The sequence below is a fragment of the Neomonachus schauinslandi genome, chromosome 6 (genome assembly GCF_002201575.2).
Source record: "Neomonachus schauinslandi chromosome 6, ASM220157v2, whole genome shotgun sequence".
NCBI lineage: Eukaryota > Metazoa > Chordata > Mammalia > Carnivora > Phocidae > Neomonachus > Neomonachus schauinslandi.
The window spans coordinates 17,975,926-17,989,792 of record NC_058408.1 but is presented as its reverse complement, the minus strand read 5'-3'; the positions used below and the strand labels follow the sequence as shown (position 1 = coordinate 17,989,792).

The window sequence follows — 13,867 nt, the reverse complement described above, 5'->3', positions numbered from 1 at the left end:
GGGGTGCCTGTGTGTGTGGACAGGGTAGAGCTGCAGCACCAAGGCCAGCTCAGGGGCTAAATGTCCTTAATTATAAAATAGTGGAATTAAAAAGGAGCAGTGCCTAGAAGCTTCTGCATTTTATTTAAAAATCTGTGATAATGAGAAGAAAGAAGTTGAAATTTATTGTGCAAGTCATATATAAAAGCTGTCACAGGGGGCACCTGGGGGACTTAGTCAGTTAAGCATCTGCCTTCAGCTCAAGTCATGATCCCAGGGTCCTGGGTTGAAGCCTCGCTTTGGGTTCCCTGCTCATTGGGGAGCCTGCTTCTCCCTCTCCCTCTGCCTGTGGGTTCCCCTGCTTGTGAGCCCTCTCTCTTTGTCGAATAAATAAATAAAATCTTTAAAAAAAAAAAAGCTGTCACAGAAAACCACCAACAGAATCAAGTATTTTCTGAAGTACCCCCAGAGTCCTTTGCCCAGATATAAAGGGGAGGTTCTCTACCGGTTATTTTTATCCAGCATATGCAATTTAAATAATATCAAGGCGAGGTTGTTTATTTGGCAAGAATTTTTGATAATGAGCGCTCCTGGGTTGCTCAGTCGTTAAGTGTCTGCCTTCGGCTCAGGTCATGATCTCAGGGTCCTGGGATCGAGCCCCGCATCGGGCTCCCTGCTCAGCAAGAGGCCTGCTTCTCCCTCTCCCACTCCCTCTGCTTGTGTTCCCTCTCTCGCTGTGTCTCTCTCTCTGTCAAATAAATAAATAAAAATGTTAAAAAAAAAAGAATTTTTGATAATGAAATTTTAGCGTTTTGAATGCAGAGTGGGATGCTGTGAGTGACAAGGCAAGTGGAATACATTTTTATTTAATACAGTGTTTAGTTGGGGAATTCAGGTTACTGATTGGAATTTAAGTGACTAAAAGCTATTTTCTGGATTAATAATTTTAACAAATACTTATCTGATTTCAAGAGCCATTTTATGTTTGGGTTAGCTGGCCTGTACCACAGAAGAGCCATTAGATTAGAGCTTTAAATTGCAGTAGTTCAGTGAAGAATATGAACTGAGACATGTGTGAAGAAAAAAATGTTAAGAGTTAATAAGAGCTGGCAGTGGCAAAATGACCTTAGTGATCAAATATATGATTACCAGATGCCAAAGGAAATTGTAATAACCTGGCTACAGTACTTTCGAGAACATTAAAAAACAAATCAACAAGCAAGCAAACTAACAATGTCTTTCTTGAAGTGTATAATGAAATACTAACAGTTAAATACTGCAGTAGACTTAGGCAGTTTTCTCTGAATTTCTTGTTTTCAACAAGCCAAATTATTGCTCAAGCTCTGACACATAATGCATTGTGATCCAAGGATTATGGATTTCATTCCATGATTTAATGCAATTTTTTCTTTCTCATTTTTCATCTGTAAGAGATATGCTATACTTTTGTAATATTATGACTTCATCAAAAGAGAATTAAGTCATTTTTTCTGTTTTAATGTTTATTAAATAGCTGTAATTAAATATTATAATGCTGGATTTTTTTTTCCCAACAAAAGTAAGAGATAAATCAGTGGCAACATTATGGGATATGTTTGTTTTATGATATGTTAAGAAATGAATTTATGTTCTTAATTTTAAAACATTTTAGCCTTACATTAGTATGTTCATTATGTTCTGATTATATTTTATCGTTTATTAGTGTGCTCTGCATGCCTTCTATGTGGTAATCTATTATCATGTTGATTGTTCTTATATTTAAACAACTTTTATAAAATGGATCCCGGTGCTTTTTATATTAAAAATATTCATATTCTTAATTACTCAATGCTAAGTTAATTGAGACATTTTAGTGTTCCCTGGATTAGAATTAAATTAAATTTAGCTACTATAGGGTGGCTAAAAGATACCTAGCACCTCACTACTCTGCTTGCTGTGCTCCCCTCTCCTGCCAAACCAAATATCAAGCAATGGTGCCCTGCAAGAAGGACGATATCGAGTCACGTGAAACACTAAGTAATCCTATAAAGTATAAATACATGATTTAAAAGGGATCTCATTCTTCCTAAAAACATAAGTAATTAAAAACATTCAAATGACATTTATTTGTTGCCATATGTATAGTCTAGCTGATTATGAACTTGGAATTATTTTTTCTTAAAGAATGCAACAACCTGTCTCACTCCTGAATTGTTATTTTTGATGTCACTGATTCCCAGTAAATTACTCTAATTCCAGAAGTTCTTTTTTTTTAAATATAAATGGAAGATGATACATAATTGGATAAGGAATGTAGCCCACTGAAGGCTTTGGTATACTTTACTTCAGTTTATTACATAAGCTGCAAACCAAAGCAGAGACAGAACTCTGGGAGAATGGAACCTAAGACAGGTGACTTTTGATAAGAAGTAGAGAAATGAGAATTTGGATGATAGCACCAGGGACCTGTGGATGTTTGCACACCTAGAGCTATGTGGTTTCTGGAGCAGGGTGGAAGGCTTGTACCTGGGTCTGTCTAAGAGTCCCCTTAGCCATGGGACAAATTACCCTGGGATGTCTTACCAAAGAGTGTGCTGTTCTTTGTTATAGTATCTTATTAAGATACATTTGAGAACAATAAGGATGTTAGGTACCATTGGTCACAGAGTTACAAATGAAGGTGGTTAATAAGATGATACAATATTTTGAATATCTTTAAATCAACTGAAGCATGATCAAGTTTTCCAAGTTGATATTTGTATTGAAGACCTACTTTTTCTTTTTTTCAATTTTTTTTTCTCTCTTCTTATAATGTTCCAGAAACATTAAGTAATGTATTAGGATTACAGAATTCCTTTCAGGACACTGATTCCAAACTTTTGGCTACCAAGTGATTATTTTCAAATACTTCTTTGGTCTTCCTTTCTTTTTTCTTTTGATTCTTTCTTTTAAATTCATGATTCAGGGTTAATTTAAGCCCGAGTTAATCAAAATCTCTGGGATGGGACTGAATCATGAACCCTAAAATAAATAAATAAATAAATAAATAAATAAATATACCAAAAATAACAAACTAAGGTTATGGAGTGTCACATAACAATGCTGGAGAGAGACAAGTAAATATGCAAGTATAATATAGAAATTGTACTTGTGGGGCACCTGGGTGGCTCAGTTGGTTAAGCGACTGCCTTCGGCTCAGGTCATGATCCTGGAGTCCCTGGATCGAGTCCCGCATCGGGCTCCCTGCTCGGCAGGGAGTCTGCTTCTCCCTCTGACCCTTCCCCCTCTCCTGTGCTCTCTCTCTCATTCTCTCTCTCAAATACATAAATAAAATCTTTAAAAAAAATAAAAAATAAAAAATAAAATAAATAAATTTAAAAAAAAGAAATTGTACTTGTGACAAAAATCAAATTAAGATTACACACAAACTACTTGGGGAGTTTGATTATACAGTCTGGATTTAGTAGACTGTTAATGTGGAAGACAGATTGCTAATCTTGAAGGAAATAAAACATCAGCTGATATTAAAATATAGGGAATTGGAGAAACCTTAATAATACATGGGAATACGTTTTACAAACCTAGGGAATGGTTTCTGCAAAAGTATGAATACCTGAAATAGGTAGACTTGCAAGACAGTAGTAGGACTGGAAAGAAAACTGTTTCTTTAACATTGACAAGAAGTGCATGGGCAAGATGGGTACACAAGGGTCACACTGACAGGCATTGAAGAATAGAAATTTTAATACTTTTTCTTGAGATTTGGAGAAACCAAAGGTGCATTTTAAACAAAATTTCATAATGACTGAATCTGCATTTTAGATCAGTCTACTAGACAGATGGACTTTAGATTAGAATGGTACATTTTCCAAGGCGAGAAGATAAATTGCCCATGAAACACTACTGGCAGAGTGATGCCAAGTAATATAATTTTTGCTTAAACATTGTGTATAAAAAACACTCTTAAAGCAAGTGCACATTTGGGCGCCTGGGTGGCTCAGTTGGTTAAGCGACTGCCTTCGGCTCAGGTCATGATCCTGGAGTCCCGGGATCGAGTCCCGCATCGGGCTCCCTGCTCGCGAGGAGCCTGCTTCTCCCTCTAACCCTCCCCCCTCTCATGTACTCTCTCTTCCTCTCATTCTCGCTCTCTCAAATAAATAAATAAATCTTAAAAAAAAAAAGCAAGTGCACATTTACCTTTTATTAACACTAATACCATTTTCTAAAGTTGCTATTTAAATTAACAGCAACCCTCCCCCCCACCCTGGTATATATGCAAATGCAGCCTAAATTCTACTAATTGCTAACTTCTACTAATAATTATTTTTGCTCATAATACTCATAAATGGCTTCATTATGCTATATATTAATTATCTTGCTGCTGAGAGGGAATTTTATACCAGTGTTTCTGTATCAAAACAAACAAAAAGCCTCTTTTCAATATCCATAGTACCATTTGAGATTTACTACGAATATACAGTCATGATCTACTTTAAAAAATGAAAATAATAAGTTTCCCTTTTCATTCTAAGGGGAGTCTTCTGTATCCTGAGTCCTTCTCTCTTGCTCCAGGTTTCAGAACCATAATGTTGGCCTACAGTAATTTCTGGGGTAAAAGTGATACCCTTTAAACATAAAACCAGCTTCTCCAAACAATTGATATTGAACTAGAAGTGACATAATGGAAAGAAAAAAACATCTGATAGAGAATTGATGATACTAGACAATTCATATTTAGTGAAATTAAAAAAAAAAAAGTTTGTTTAATGTTGAAGAGTGAGGTGGGGAATTCTTGTAACAGGAAAGTAATGTGACCATAGAGCTCATTTTTGGGCTCTCAGGCACCATTGAGTGAGGAGCCTGGATGAAAAAATGTATTATAGAGGGTGTCATATTAAGCCAGGCTTTGAAGCAAAAGTCAGGGGGTGTTAAATCTCAATTTAAAGAAGTTTGGGAGCAGCATCCAAATAGATAGAGCAATAGATCTAAAGGCATACAAGAGGGGTGCCTGGGTGGCTCAGTCAGTTAAGCATCTGACTCTTCATTTCGGCTCAAGTCATGATCTCAGGGTCATGAACTCAGGGTCATGAGATTGAGCCCTGTGTCAGGCTCTATGCTCAGCGTGGAGTCTGCTTGATATTCTCTCTCTCCCTCTTCCTCTCTTCTGCCCCTCGCCCCCTGCTTTCGCACTCTTTCTCTCAAAATAAAATCTTAAAAAAAAAAAAAGATTAAAAAAAAGCATGGAGTGGGGAGAGAGTGTGGTGTTTGAGAAACTGGGAACATGTGAAGCATCATGTCCAAGATGGCTAGGAAAGAAGCGTACTTTTAAAATAATGAATGTGAAATTACTTATAAACCTCCTAACTCTCTTCTTTCTCTCCTGCCATTTCACATCCCAGTTTTCTTCTTTATTATTTTTCTATGTTCCCATAGATAGAGATATATAGAAATGTAAATGTAGATAATATACCATCCATATCTATGTATAATATGTATACTACACATAATCTATATATAGATTTGCCAGTACATGACTATATTATAAATATACGGTATATTTATTATCTTTATTTTTCCAGTAGGATATAAGCTCCGTAAGGACAAGGACTTCTTTTTAGTTTGTTTTACTACTCTATACCCATGAAATAGAAGGACATCTGGTAGATAGAGGGAGCCCAATAATTTTTTTTTTAAAGATTTTATTTATTTATTTGAGAGAGAGAATGAGATAGAGAGAGAGCATGAGAGGGGGAGCATCAGAAGGAGAAGCAGACTCCCTGCTAAGCAGGGAGCCCGATGCGGGACTCGATCCTGGGACTCCAGGATCATGACCTGAACCGAAGGCAGTCGCTTAACCAACTGAGCCACCCAGGTGCCCCGAGCCCAATAAATTTTTGATGAATGACTTAATGAGTAAAAAATGAAATGAATGTATGAATGCAGTCAGGTGGAGTTTTTGCTTTACCCTTAGACAACAGAGAGCCAGCTAATGTATTTTTTCCTAGTTAATCTCTGTGGCAGTTTCTAAATTACCCCCCTCCATCAGTTGCATAGAAAATAACATAACTACTGAATCCAGATTACTTTCTTTGAAACTCGTAGCATTCCTTCCTGTGTTAATGGCCTGTCTAGTCTTAGCTTTTAAGCGTCTCCTATCATTTTCTTTTTCCTGCTGACCTATTTGGTCCTGTGTACTTTCCTTTGTCTGGCTCATATGACAATATGACATATGTTAGTGTTAAGGTTACATATTAAGGTTACAATAGTCCTAAACAATCAACTGTATGAACAAAATCTATGGTCACTAGAATTCAAGGTATGAGTTGACCTGTCTACTTTTTTTACATTGTACATCTGGTGCCCAGGACAAGACCCAGGCAAGAGGATGTGCTCAATATATGCATGATGAATAAAAGAGTGAACAATGAGCCCCAATATAATATTACTGTGAGCTAAAGAAGAGATTTAATGAAACCTTACAGAAAGTCAAGGATAGGCTTATCACATTTGGGTCTCCTTGGAAGGATCAACCCAAATAATTATTTTAAATTATTTTAATTTCTTAATTATAGATATATTATTCAGTGTTTGAGATTGTATAATTTTTAAAGACATGTAAAATTTCATGTGGGAACATTAATTTATTCAAAAAATTTTATTTTTATACTGTACTATTATAAATATCAAGTAACCAGAAATATAAGGTGATAGAGTGCCTATTTAATAAGATGATTTCAAGAGGATTTTTTTTTCAGCCAAACTGGAATAGGGTTTTAGAAGGAAATACTTTATTTAGAGCCCTCATAACATAGCTTTATCTTTATAATACTAGTGCTTTTTTTTTTCAGTTTTTAGCAGAAATATATAGCTTTAACTTTATTAAATTTAGAACTACTTTGGAGTTATCTAGAAGTTTTGACGTTGACCTCCTTTAAAAATGTGAGATATAACTCTTTTAAATGGTGTTGCTGCCATCAAGCATTTATCTCAAGCTACAAAGACCCGTTCATTGACCATTTAGGCTAATTATTAGTGTTGAAGGATTATATTCAAATTCCCCATTAGTGCTTCTCTATTACTTTAAAAAATACTTGTTTAAAACAGCAACCAAAACTCTCAGTTGTGATACTATAGCTCAGGAATAAACACAAAATCTGGATAAAATATCTTTGCATCTATTGTTCCTATTTCCATAAGGTGACCTCTATATGTAACAAAATTTGATTTGGAGTGATATCATTTCTCGTTAATGTACTTTTTCCCAAAAGTACTTTGGATTTCAAAATAAATTATGTGAGAGATTTTACTATAATATGACCAGCTTTGCAAGTATTTAATATAAGCTGATTTGCTGCTTTCTGAAGGAAAATTTGGAGGACAGAACACCCCATGCCTCATACTTGGACATTTGCTTTTACTTGTATTGATTATCACAGGCCACTATGATGCCTGATCATGGTAAGCATTCAGTAAATCTTTTCTTTACTCAGTAACCATTTCATGGATATATGCAGCTCACAAATATGTATGCATTTCTATTTGTATTTATATACATACACTTAAAATGTCATTGGGAAAAATTGACTTGGTAAGTGTGTCCTGCATACATCATCTCCATTTCCAAATTTCTATGATTATTTTGAGGCATAAAATATACCTGGTCATAACCTGAAGGAAACTCAGACAGTGCCTGCCTCCTCACTCTAGGACATTTTTCCCCTAGATGACGGGCAGATCTGTCACAGGACGAGATGATTTATCTCCTCTGATTTCATCCTGTAAAGACGCCCTATACAAGGTGAAGTGATAATTTTCCTCAGAGTTAACATGTCCAATGTCTCATTTTTCATTCCATTCCTTGTGAAATGACATCGAACACCAAACTGGGAACTAATTTTGGTTGTGAGGTTTGGCTGCCTGCCCACTTCTCTGGGAAAACAAGCAAATTATCTGTACTTTTTAGTCATAGAAGTTATACGATACTTGGAACTAACTGCTCAGTACAAGGATTTTTTTTTTACTTTTAACCCACACTGGAAAAGCAAAAGAAAAAAGCACATGGCAGGGAATTTTGCAAATAATTTATTTTGCCAGAAAATTAATCAAAAAGAAATATGCAAAGTGTACTTGTGGAAAAAAATAGGACAATTTAGAGGGACTTAAGGTGCAGAAGTAAGTTTGGCAGTATATTTGACTACAACATTAAAATATGCAATTAATTCAGTATGTTTTTTGGGGAAAAAACTCACAATTATTTGAGAGTAAAAATTCAACCAGCCAACATGGTATTTTCATTCAGCAAGAAAACTTGTTTGTAAATATTTGTCTAAAGATGGAACACAATTTTAGAACTTACTTTCTGAATGCATTTATTTTAGTACATAAATAGGGTAGTCATTTGCAAAGTGTGTTTGTTTAGGCAAAAGATTTATGTGACAAACTAAATTTTAGCCTGCAGAATTATATATGTTTTCCTGAATGAATAAAATTGTTCATGGGTTATAATTTACTGGGTAAGTGTATTAGCAGTGAGGCACTTAGAAGCAGGGAAGTTATATGACTTGAAGTCATATAAAGATAAAATAAGAATAGAGAAAGTTTGTGCTTTTTAAAGTTTATGATTATTTTATAGGATAGATAAGCTAAAAGGATATGAGTATTAGTTGAATTGAATATAAGTTAATTAAGTAATTGGTATCTTAGAATTGGGGAAATCATTTCCGTGAGCCCTGACATTATGAAGGTCATAATCTAAATAATCTAAATAATGTTAAAAGTGAATATAGAAAATAATAGAGGAATAACTAGTGTTTACTGAAAGCTTGCTTTCTCCAGGTACTAAGTGAAATGCTTCATGTAGATTATTTTACTTATTCTTTACAATACCTCCATGAAGTAAGGATCATTAATTGCATCATTTTATGGTTGAGGAAAATAAGACATAACAAGGAAAATTAATATTCTCACAATCTCCCACTTAGTAGAATCCAAACCTGCATTTTTTAACATTAAACTAATGCAAAGCAAAGTAAGGTGTATTGTTTTTTAACCAAAAGCATCATTTTTTAACCTTAAACTCATAAAAAGCAAAGTAAAGTAAGTGTCTACATGCTTCTAGTAGCACAAAAGAGACTGGTGAGACAGCTGCAATACAGAACAGATAAAACGTTAACAGCAAAGGCAAGAAAAGTCAAAAGGTCCTTTTCATTGTAATTAACAAGTTTTCTAGACTGTCTGGAGCCAATGGAATTTGAAAAAGACCAAGCCTGGAGAAAGTATTAGCAGTCAGATCCTTGACTTAAAATTCCATGCTCAAAGTATGCTATAAAAATAGAAAGAGTGCTAGGCAAGTATTCCTGTTTGTGTCAGCTCTGGCATTTCAATTAGTGGGAAAACAAGCAATTATTTGTTCAGATTGCTGGGAAATTGGTTAGTGATGTCGAAAATAATGCATATGCCTACCTTACATTATTTAATTAAGTTAAATGTGAATATAAGAGTTAGATGCGATTGGTCTAGAATTCTTCAAGTCTACTAATATTTTTTTTTTTCCCTGTTTGTTTTTTCCCCTTCCTTAAGAAGATGATCCTTACATGTAATCACAAGTGTCCTTATATTATAGAGGGAGTTTGGAAGGGAATTGAGAAAAAAGTCTATGTGACCATGGAAGCAGGGGAGAAAAGGTGAGATACCATATGTGACCATGAGCCAAGGAACAAGGACAACATCCAGAAGCTGAAAAAGGCAAACAAATGGATTCTCTCATAGAGTCTCCAGAGGGAGTGTGGTGAAATCCATCATGGACTTCTAGCCTCTAAAACCATGAAATAAATTTGTGTAGTTTTAAGCCCCAAATTTATGATCACTTGTTATAGCAGCCAGAGGAAATTAATGCAAAGATGTTCATAGAGGTCTTCATAGTATCATTATAAATTTATATGTTTATGAAATATTAATAAATTAAGTGTGAATTAATGAAAAATAATACAAATAGGTGGCTTAATTTTTCTGATTAAAGAATGGGTAAAACCTAAAAACATATAAAATTAATCAGTGCAACTACTGGATAAATTTGTCTACATAAAAAATTAAATATGTATACCTTTTTAAAAGCATAAAAATTGCGTGTAAGCAAAGCCAATATTGCAGCAAACATTTCATAGGGTAACTTATTTAACACACGGAGCATTTCTAAAAATTAAGGGAAAAAAAAACTATCAGTGGAAAACCTTAAAAACTCTTTGAGCATGGAGTTCAGAATTCAAGGCATGTGTGTGATTATTAAACAATAAAAGTTCACTCTGCTTATTAGAGAACAACAAATTAAAAAAACAAGTGAAAACATTTTTAATTCTATCAAAATGGTATACATTTAATCACCTTATTTCAATAATTTATTTATAAAATCTCCAGCAAGTTTATGCTAGAATTACTGTCTCTTGCAATTCAGTTTCCTGATTTGCACTTTCATCATGAAACTTCCTGTTTCTGATGTCCAAAACTTTACGATCAACTTGCATCCTACGTTTTTCTGATACCCTACGTTTGTTCTTCCAAGAAATCTTGGTTTTACTTCCAAAATATATCTTCTCCTACGACCTTGGCCTGAATGTCCATGATTCTTGCCTAGATTTTTGCACTAACATCCAACTGATCTCCATGCTTTGACCTTTGCATTATTACAATTCATCATCGAAGCAAACATCAAACTTATAGTGTGAAATTGGTCATGTCACTTCATGACATAATCATCCAGTAGTTCTTTGTAATGGCCCTGAGGCCCTACAGGATTTTGCACTCCTTCCATTATTCTCTACCTAGCTTACCACCCTTCAGACATTTTTACCTCCTCATTATCTCTGAACATCCTGGATTTGCTTTGACATAATGAGTTTTTGCACTGGCTCTTCCTGGGTTTTGGAACCATTTTCTCTTAAAATAACTTTAAGGCTTACTTCCTCTCCTCATGAAAACCCTGTATTAATTAGCACTGCTCCTAAGTGCCGCATCTAAAAGTCCAAGTCCCCCAACACTTCAAATGCCTGTTACAGTCCCAATTTTTCTTTCTATAGCACTTATCACATTCTGATTCTATATACTTACTATTTCAACATGTCTACAGTATAATTTTGTGTTTCTTCTTTATTTTTTAACATCAAGGAATTCTTGATGTATCTAAAAATTACCATCAGCCTGATATCATTAGTGACCCAACAGTGTGAAAAATAGTTTAGTTACACCTTCTAATATTATGAAAACGGTAGCAGTAAGGTAAACTAGATTTGAAATTATGCTTAATTTTTTCCTTGCCTGCCTCCCCTACCAGAAGTAAGCTTCATGAACGTCAACTTTTTTTTTTTTTTTTAACTTTGTTTACTCATGCATCTCTAAACCCAAGAATACTTTCTGGTACATGAAGAAATCAAATAAATATCTGTCCAGTGATTATGAATTAGTGAAAACCAATTATACTGCTTCATTAAATAGTAAATAGTCAATGAATGTTGGCTGTTCTAACAGTAATCCTCAAGAGTATGCAGAAACGTGGTTGCTAATACATTTTGGGGTAAATATTTGATCTATAGACAAAGACTCTGTCCAGTCTTCTGGTTACTTCTCCTTTCATGCTATTATTATATTCTTAGGAACATTTAAAAAATTCTGCTGAGCTAAGACACTAATTTTTATATTTTAATAAATAAACTAAAATTTGAAATAATTATTTTCCTCATTTGAAGAAGGGACTGCATTTGCAATCCAAAATAGACTGATGAGTTTTCCAAATAGTATTATACTGAATAAAAATGTTTCTATCATAAGAAAAGTTAACTGAGAACACCTAACTTGCTATTAATTTCACATTAACATTTTAGGTATATTATTTATGGTCTAATTATAAAATTATTAAAGTCTCGAAGAGCTTAACCTTTTCATTTCTTAGATATGTTGGAAAAGGAAATTTGTATTCAGCAAGCTCTCTCAGATGTCATAGAGAAGAAATCTGATTCACTGTACTGTATGTAGTCACCAAGAAAAAAATGCCTGAATCTGATAGAATTCTCATTATTCCAATCTCAAGACAAAATATATAACTTACAGATATTAATCTCTATCATTCAAAATGAAATGTAACTACCTCAATTTAATTTTGAAATCTTGCATGAGTGTCTGTCTTTGCCTACCGTCCCACCGAAATTTTATGTTGCTTCCAAAACAGTATCTCAGTTTGAAAGCTGGTATTATCAGCAGTATCTCCATCAAATTTTATAGAATTAATTATTATCAAAATAGAATCAAAATAGTCGGGCGCCTGGGTGGCTCAGTTGGTTGAGCGACTGCCTTCAGCTTAGGTCATGATCCTGGAGTCTCGGGATCGAGTCCCGCATCGGGCTCCCTGCTGCGCGAGGAGTCTGCTTCTCCCTCTGGCCCTCCCCCCTCTCATGTGCTCTCTCTCATTCTCTCTGTCTCAAATAAATAAATAAAATCTTTAAAAAAAATAGTAATTCACACTTTGAATCTTGAAAGCAAAATTAAAATATAGACATCCATGCTGGGATCTGTATGATATTCAGTCTAAACACACCTTAATGTGATTTCACATTATATGTTGTTAAATCCTTTTATTCTTTTTTTTTTTAAGATTTTATTTATTTATTTGAGAGAGAGAGAATGAGAGAGAGCACATGAGAGGGGGGAGGGTCTGAGGGAGAAGCAGACTCCCCGCCGAGCAGGGAGCCCGATGCGGGACTCCATCCCGGGACTCCAGGATCATGACCTGAGCCGAAGGCAGTCGCTTAACCAACTGAGCCACCCAGGCGCCCCCTTTTATTCTTTTGTGAGGAAATCATATCCAGTAAAGAGTCGGAGAGTGCTAAAAAGAGCTATAAATAGTAGAATACTTCATATAACTAATTAAATAAGTATTGACTTTAATTTGTCATTTTTATTAATTATTAAAGCAATGTCTTTGAGATATTGCCATTTTTCCTTGTATGTTGACACAGAAAATATTAAGTATAATATTCTTATAATTCATATCCCTCATTCAGCTCCAGTTTGGTCCAATGTCATCCAGATGACACTAAGACCCAAGTGTAGGTAACAAGTTTCAAGCATTAGAGTCTATATTTATTTCCACTTTAATTATCAGTTTTACCAAGGATATTTAGATAGTTGTTATATCCATTTCCCTGGGCTCTATGAGATTAAATGTGATAAATTAAGTTATAATGTTGTGCATATTTTCAAATTGTATCAAAATACAAGGATAAATATAATTAAACATATCTGACTTGCATATCCTTCTATAAACTTTATTAAAACATTACATTTTAAGCAGTTTTATTAAGGCATTTTTTTGCATAAGATAAAACCAATCTATTTTGAGTGTTCCATTTCAATGATTTTTATTAATGTTACTGGGTGGTTCAACCATCATCATAAGTTGGTTTTAGAACATTTTCATTCCTTCAATAAGATTCCTCACATCCATTTAGTTAATCCCCATCTCACCTCCAGCCTTAGGCAACCATTAATCTATTTTCTGCCACTATACATTTGTCTTCTATCATATCATATCATATCATATAAATAGAATTATAGATGATCTCCTGTGTATGATCACTTAACATACTTGAAGTTCATAGCATGTGACAGTATTTTCTTTTATTGATGAATAATATTCCATTGTATGGATAAACTACATATTATCTCTCTACTCATTGTATTTTGATTATTTCTAGTTTTGGGCTATTATGAATATTGCTCTTATTGACATTCACCATCAGGTCCTTGTGTAAAAAAATTTTTCTTTCTTTCTTTTCCTTTCTCTTTCTTTTTCTTTCTTTCTTTCTTCTTTCTTTCTTTCTTTCTTTCTTTCTTTCTTTCTTTCTTTCTTTCTTTCTTTCTT

General features: G+C 34.2%; 1 pseudogene; it reads right to left on the bottom strand.

Moving 5' to 3' along the window:
* The window catches only part of LOC110577347, an 11,428-nt pseudogene extending 950 nt beyond the window's left edge, over positions 1-10,478 (bottom strand).
* Positions 10,479-13,867: the final 3,389 nt, after the last annotated feature.